We start from the raw sequence: 5,000 nt of genomic DNA, 5'->3' as shown, positions 1-5,000 counted from the left end.
CGCTCACAGGTTGATCTAATGTGCCCGTAAAATAAATCCGCTGAAGGTTACTTGATGGAGAAATTGCGATAGAAGCAGCTTTACCCTTATCACCATTCCTTGCTACCTACATCATTTCCAATGCGTTGGAATGAAAGAACAAAACTGGATGTTAGAAGTGCACGCTCAGAAAACAAGCATCTTGCTGTTAACAAGAGATGGCCGTTTGCTTCAAGTGCACTTTTCCTTGGATGCAGAATTAGAAAGTGGGTGTTTCTAGTAGATATTGTCTAATTCAAGATCTCTGGAAAGTCAAGTTGTCCTAACGTTTTGATTTCCTAATCTAGAGGCCTTCGAACGTTTCCACCCTAACGTTTCCTTGGGACTTTGGGGAAAAATTCTTATGACGCTGCTATGTGAGATACAGTCGCCAAGCTTTGCAGCAAAGGCCCCAGCGAGATTTGAACTCGCGACCCCTGGTTTACAAGACCAGTGCTCTAACCCCTGAGCTATGGAGCCCTTTTTGTCAGCATTGAACACAAGTTTTTTTTTGTACTAGAGGTTCAGCGGTAGACGAGCTGAAGAATGTAAATGCAAGCAAAGAAAAGCTTAAAAGCTGTCAGAAGTGGGATTCGAACCCACGCCTCCAGGGGAGACTGCGACCTGAACGCAGCGCCTTAGACCGCTCGGCCATCCTGACCTGTGATGCTTGTCATTGGGTGAGACCGACGACGCTCACAGGTTGATCTAATGTGCCCGTAAAATAAATCCGCTGAAGGTTACTTGATGGAGAAATTGCGATAGAAGCAGCTTTACCCTTATCACCATTCCTTGCTACCTACATCATTTCCAATGCGTTGGAATGAAAGAACAAAACTGGATGTTAGAAGAGCACGCTCAGAAAACCAGCATCTTGCTGTTAACAAGAGATGGCCGTTTGCTTCAAGTGCACTTTTCCTTCGATGCAAAATTAGAAAGTGGGTGTTTCTAGTAGATATTGTCTAATTCAAGATCTCTGGAAAGTCAAGTTGTCCTAACGTTTTGATTTCCTAATCTAGAGGCCTTCGAACGTTTCCACCCTAACGTTTCCTTGGGACTTTGGGGAAAAATTCTTATGACGCTGCTATGTGAGATACAGTCGCCAAGCTTTGCAGCAAAGGCCCCAGCGAGATTTGAACTCGCGACCCCTGGTTTACAAGACCAGTGCTCTAACCCCTGAGCTATGGAGCCCTATTTGTCAGCATTGAACACAAGTTCTTTTTTTGTACTCGAGGTTCAGCGGTAGACGAGCTGAAGAATGTAAATGCAAGCAAAGAAAAGCTTAAAAGCTGTCAGAAGTGGGATTCGAACCCACGCCTCCAGGGGAGACTGCGACCTGAACGCAGCGCCTTAGACCGCTCGGCCATCCTGACCTGTGATGCTTGTCATTGGGTGAGACCGACGACGCTCACAGGTTGATCTAATGTGCCCGTAAAATAAATCCGCTGAAGGTTACTTGATGGAGAAATTGCGATAGAAGCAGCTTTACCCTTATCACCATTCCTTGCTACCTACATCATTTCCAATGCGTTGGAATGAAAGAACAAAACTGGATGTTAGAAGTGCACGCTCAGAAAACAAGCATCTTGCTGTTAACAAGAGATGGCCGTTTGCTTCAAGTGCACTTTTCCTTGGATGCAGAATTAGAAAGTGGGTGTTTCTAGTAGATATTGTCTAATTCAAGATCTCTGGAAAGTCAAGTCGTCCTAACGTTTTGATTTCCTAATCTAGAGGCCTTCGAACATTTCCACCCTAACGTTTCCTTGGGACTTTGGGGAACAATTCTTATGACGCTGCTATGTGAGATACAGTCGCCAAGCTTTGCAGAAAGGCCCCAGCGAGATTTGAACTCGCGACCCCTGGTTTACAAGACCAGTGCTCTAACCCCTGAGCTATGGAGCCCTTTTTGTCAGCATTGAACACAAGTTCTTTTTTTGTACTAGAGGTTCAGCGGTAGACGAGCTGAAAAATGTAAATGCAAGCAAAGAAAAGCTTAAAAGCTGTCAGAAGTGGGATTCGAACCCACGCCTCCAGGGGAGACTGCGACCTGAACGCAGCGCCTTAGACCGCTCGGCCATCCTGACCTGTGATGCTTGTCATTGGGTGAGACCGACGACGCTCACAGGTTGATCTAATGTGAGACCGATGACGCTCACAGGTTGATCTAATGTGCCCGTAAAATAAATCCGCTGAAGGTTACTTGATGGAGAAATTGCGATAGAAGCAGCTTTACCCTTATCACCATTCCTTGCTACCTACATCATTTCCAATGCGTTGGAATGAAAGAACAAAACTGGATGTTAGAAGTGCACGCTCAGAAAACAAGCATCTTGCTGTTAACAAGAGATGGCCGTTTGCTTCAAGTGCACTTTTCCTTGGATGCAGAATTAGAAAGTGGGTGTTTCTAGTAGATATTGTCTAATTCAAGATCTCTGGAAAGTCAAGTTGTCCTAACGTTTTGATTTCCTAATCTAGAGGCCTTCGAACGTTTCCACCCTAACGTTTCCTTGGGACTTTGGGGAAAAATTCTTATGACGCTGCTATGTGAGATACAGTCGCCAAGCTTTGCAGCAAAGGCCCCAGCGAGATTTGAACTCGCGACCCCTGGTTTACAAGACCAGTGCTCTAACCCCTGAGCTATGGAGCCCTTTTTGTCAGCATTGAACACAAGTTTTTTTTTGTACTAGAGGTTCAGCGGTAGACGAGCTGAAGAATGTAAATGCAAGCAAAGAAAAGCTTAAAAGCTGTCAGAAGTGGGATTCGAACCCACGCCTCCAGGGGAGACTGCGACCTGAACGCAGCGCCTTAGACCGCTCGGCCATCCTGACCTGTGATGCTTGTCATTGGGTGAGACCGACGACGCTCACAGGTTGATCTAATGTGCCCGTAAAATAAATCCGCTGAAGGTTACTTGATGGAGAAATTGCGATAGAAGCAGCTTTACCCTTATCACCATTCCTTGCTACCTACATCATTTCCAATGCGTTGGAATGAAAGAACAAAACTGGATGTTAGAAGAGCACGCTCAGAAAACCAGCATCTTGCTGTTAACAAGAGATGGCCGTTTGCTTCAAGTGCACTTTTCCTTCGATGCAAAATTAGAAAGTGGGTGTTTCTAGTAGATATTGTCTAATTCAAGATCTCTGGAAAGTCAAGTTGTCCTAACGTTTTGATTTCCTAATCTAGAGGCCTTCGAACGTTTCCACCCTAACGTTTCCTTGGGACTTTGGGGAAAAATTCTTATGACGCTGCTATGTGAGATACAGTCGCCAAGCTTTGCAGCAAAGGCCCCAGCGAGATTTGAACTCGCGACCCCTGGTTTACAAGACCAGTGCTCTAACCCCTGAGCTATGGAGCCCTATTTGTCAGCATTGAACACAAGTTCTTTTTTTGTACTCGAGGTTCAGCGGTAGACGAGCTGAAGAATGTAAATGCAAGCAAAGAAAAGCTTAAAAGCTGTCAGAAGTGGGATTCGAACCCACGCCTCCAGGGGAGACTGCGACCTGAACGCAGCGCCTTAGACCGCTCGGCCATCCTGACCTGTGATGCTTGTCATTGGGTGAGACCGACGACGCTCACAGGTTGATCTAATGTGCCCGTAAAATAAATCCGCTGAAGGTTACTTGATGGAGAAATTGCGATAGAAGCAGCTTTACCCTTATCACCATTCCTTGCTACCTACATCATTTCCAATGCGTTGGAATGAAAGAACAAAACTGGATGTTAGAAGTGCACGCTCAGAAAACAAGCATCTTGCTGTTAACAAGAGATGGCCGTTTGCTTCAAGTGCACTTTTCCTTGGATGCAGAATTAGAAAGTGGGTGTTTCTAGTAGATATTGTCTAATTCAAGATCTCTGGAAAGTCAAGTCGTCCTAACGTTTTGATTTCCTAATCTAGAGGCCTTCGAACATTTCCACCCTAACGTTTCCTTGGGACTTTGGGGAACAATTCTTATGACGCTGCTATGTGAGATACAGTCGCCAAGCTTTGCAGAAAGGCCCCAGCGAGATTTGAACTCGCGACCCCTGGTTTACAAGACCAGTGCTCTAACCCCTGAGCTATGGAGCCCTTTTTGTCAGCATTGAACACAAGTTCTTTTTTTGTACTAGAGGTTCAGCGGTAGACGAGCTGAAAAATGTAAATGCAAGCAAAGAAAAGCTTAAAAGCTGTCAGAAGTGGGATTCGAACCCACGCCTCCAGGGGAGACTGCGACCTGAACGCAGCGCCTTAGACCGCTCGGCCATCCTGACCTGTGATGCTTGTCATTGGGTGAGACCGACGACGCTCACAGGTTGATCTAATGTGAGACCGATGACGCTCACAGGTTGATCTAATGTGCCCGTAAAATAAATCCGCTGAAGGTTACTTGATGGAGAAATTGCGATAGAAGCAGCTTTACCCTTATCACCATTCCTTGCTACCTACATCATTTCCAATGCGTTGGAATGAAAGAACAAAACTGGATGTTAGAAGTGCACGCTCAGAAAACAAGCATCTTGCTGTTAACAAGAGATGGCCGTTTGCTTCAAGTGCACTTTTCCTTGGATGCAGAATTAGAAAGTGGGTGTTTCTAGTAGATATTGTCTAATTCAAGATCTCTGGAAAATCAAGTCGTCCTAACGTTTTGATTTCCTAATCTAGAGGCCTTCGAACGTTTCCACCCTAACGTTTCCTTGGGACTTTGGGGAAAAATTCTTATGACGCTGCTATGTGAGATACAGTCGCCAAGCCTCCAGGGGAGACTGCGACCTGAACGCAGCGCCTTAGACCGCTCGGCCATCCTGACCTGTGATGCTTGTCATTGGGTGAGACCGATGACGCTCACAGGTTGATCTAATGTGCCCGTAAAATAAATCCGCTGAAGGTTACTTGATGGAGAAATTGCGATAGAAGCAGCTTTACCCTTATCACCATTCCTTGCTACCTACACCATTTCCAATGCGTTGGAATGAAAGAACAAAACTTTATGTTAGAAGTGCAC

At 45.6% G+C, this 5,000-nt stretch overlaps 12 non-coding genes across 12 annotated transcripts; all 12 read right to left on the bottom strand.

The window, feature by feature from the left end:
- Positions 1–425: 425 nt before the first annotated feature.
- TRNAT-UGU (transfer RNA threonine (anticodon UGU)) lies at positions 426–498 on the bottom strand. Its single transcript has one exon. It is a non-coding gene; the product is annotated as a tRNA-Thr (tRNA).
- Positions 499–596: 98 nt separating this feature from the next.
- Positions 597–679, bottom strand: TRNAL-CAG (transfer RNA leucine (anticodon CAG)). Its single transcript has one exon. It is a non-coding gene; the product is annotated as a tRNA-Leu (tRNA).
- Positions 680–1,136: 457 nt separating this feature from the next.
- Positions 1,137–1,209, bottom strand: TRNAT-UGU (transfer RNA threonine (anticodon UGU)). Its single transcript has one exon. It is a non-coding gene; the product is annotated as a tRNA-Thr (tRNA).
- Positions 1,210–1,308: 99 nt separating this feature from the next.
- Positions 1,309–1,391, bottom strand: TRNAL-CAG (transfer RNA leucine (anticodon CAG)). The gene has a single exon. It is a non-coding gene; the product is annotated as a tRNA-Leu (tRNA).
- A 456-nt stretch (positions 1,392–1,847) lies between these two features.
- Positions 1,848–1,920, bottom strand: TRNAT-UGU (transfer RNA threonine (anticodon UGU)). Its single transcript has one exon. It is a non-coding gene; the product is annotated as a tRNA-Thr (tRNA).
- Positions 1,921–2,019: 99 nt separating this feature from the next.
- Positions 2,020–2,102, bottom strand: TRNAL-CAG (transfer RNA leucine (anticodon CAG)). The gene has a single exon. It is a non-coding gene; the product is annotated as a tRNA-Leu (tRNA).
- Positions 2,103–2,592: 490 nt separating this feature from the next.
- Positions 2,593–2,665, bottom strand: TRNAT-UGU (transfer RNA threonine (anticodon UGU)). Its single transcript has one exon. It is a non-coding gene; the product is annotated as a tRNA-Thr (tRNA).
- Positions 2,666–2,763: 98 nt separating this feature from the next.
- On the bottom strand, positions 2,764–2,846 carry TRNAL-CAG (transfer RNA leucine (anticodon CAG)). Its single transcript has one exon. It is a non-coding gene; the product is annotated as a tRNA-Leu (tRNA).
- A 457-nt stretch (positions 2,847–3,303) lies between these two features.
- TRNAT-UGU (transfer RNA threonine (anticodon UGU)) lies at positions 3,304–3,376 on the bottom strand. Its single transcript has one exon. It is a non-coding gene; the product is annotated as a tRNA-Thr (tRNA).
- Positions 3,377–3,475: 99 nt separating this feature from the next.
- TRNAL-CAG (transfer RNA leucine (anticodon CAG)) lies at positions 3,476–3,558 on the bottom strand. The gene has a single exon. It is a non-coding gene; the product is annotated as a tRNA-Leu (tRNA).
- Positions 3,559–4,014: 456 nt separating this feature from the next.
- TRNAT-UGU (transfer RNA threonine (anticodon UGU)) lies at positions 4,015–4,087 on the bottom strand. The gene has a single exon. It is a non-coding gene; the product is annotated as a tRNA-Thr (tRNA).
- Positions 4,088–4,186: 99 nt separating this feature from the next.
- Positions 4,187–4,269, bottom strand: TRNAL-CAG (transfer RNA leucine (anticodon CAG)). The gene has a single exon. It is a non-coding gene; the product is annotated as a tRNA-Leu (tRNA).
- Between the last annotated feature and the right edge of the window lie 731 nt (positions 4,270–5,000).

This window comes from Aquarana catesbeiana, linkage group LG12 (assembly GCF_042186555.1).
Source record: "Aquarana catesbeiana isolate 2022-GZ linkage group LG12, ASM4218655v1, whole genome shotgun sequence".
Taxonomy (NCBI): Eukaryota; Metazoa; Chordata; class Amphibia; order Anura; family Ranidae; genus Aquarana; species Aquarana catesbeiana.
The sequence above is the reverse complement of the archived record's forward strand: the minus strand, read 5'-3'. Positions and strand labels throughout refer to the sequence as shown.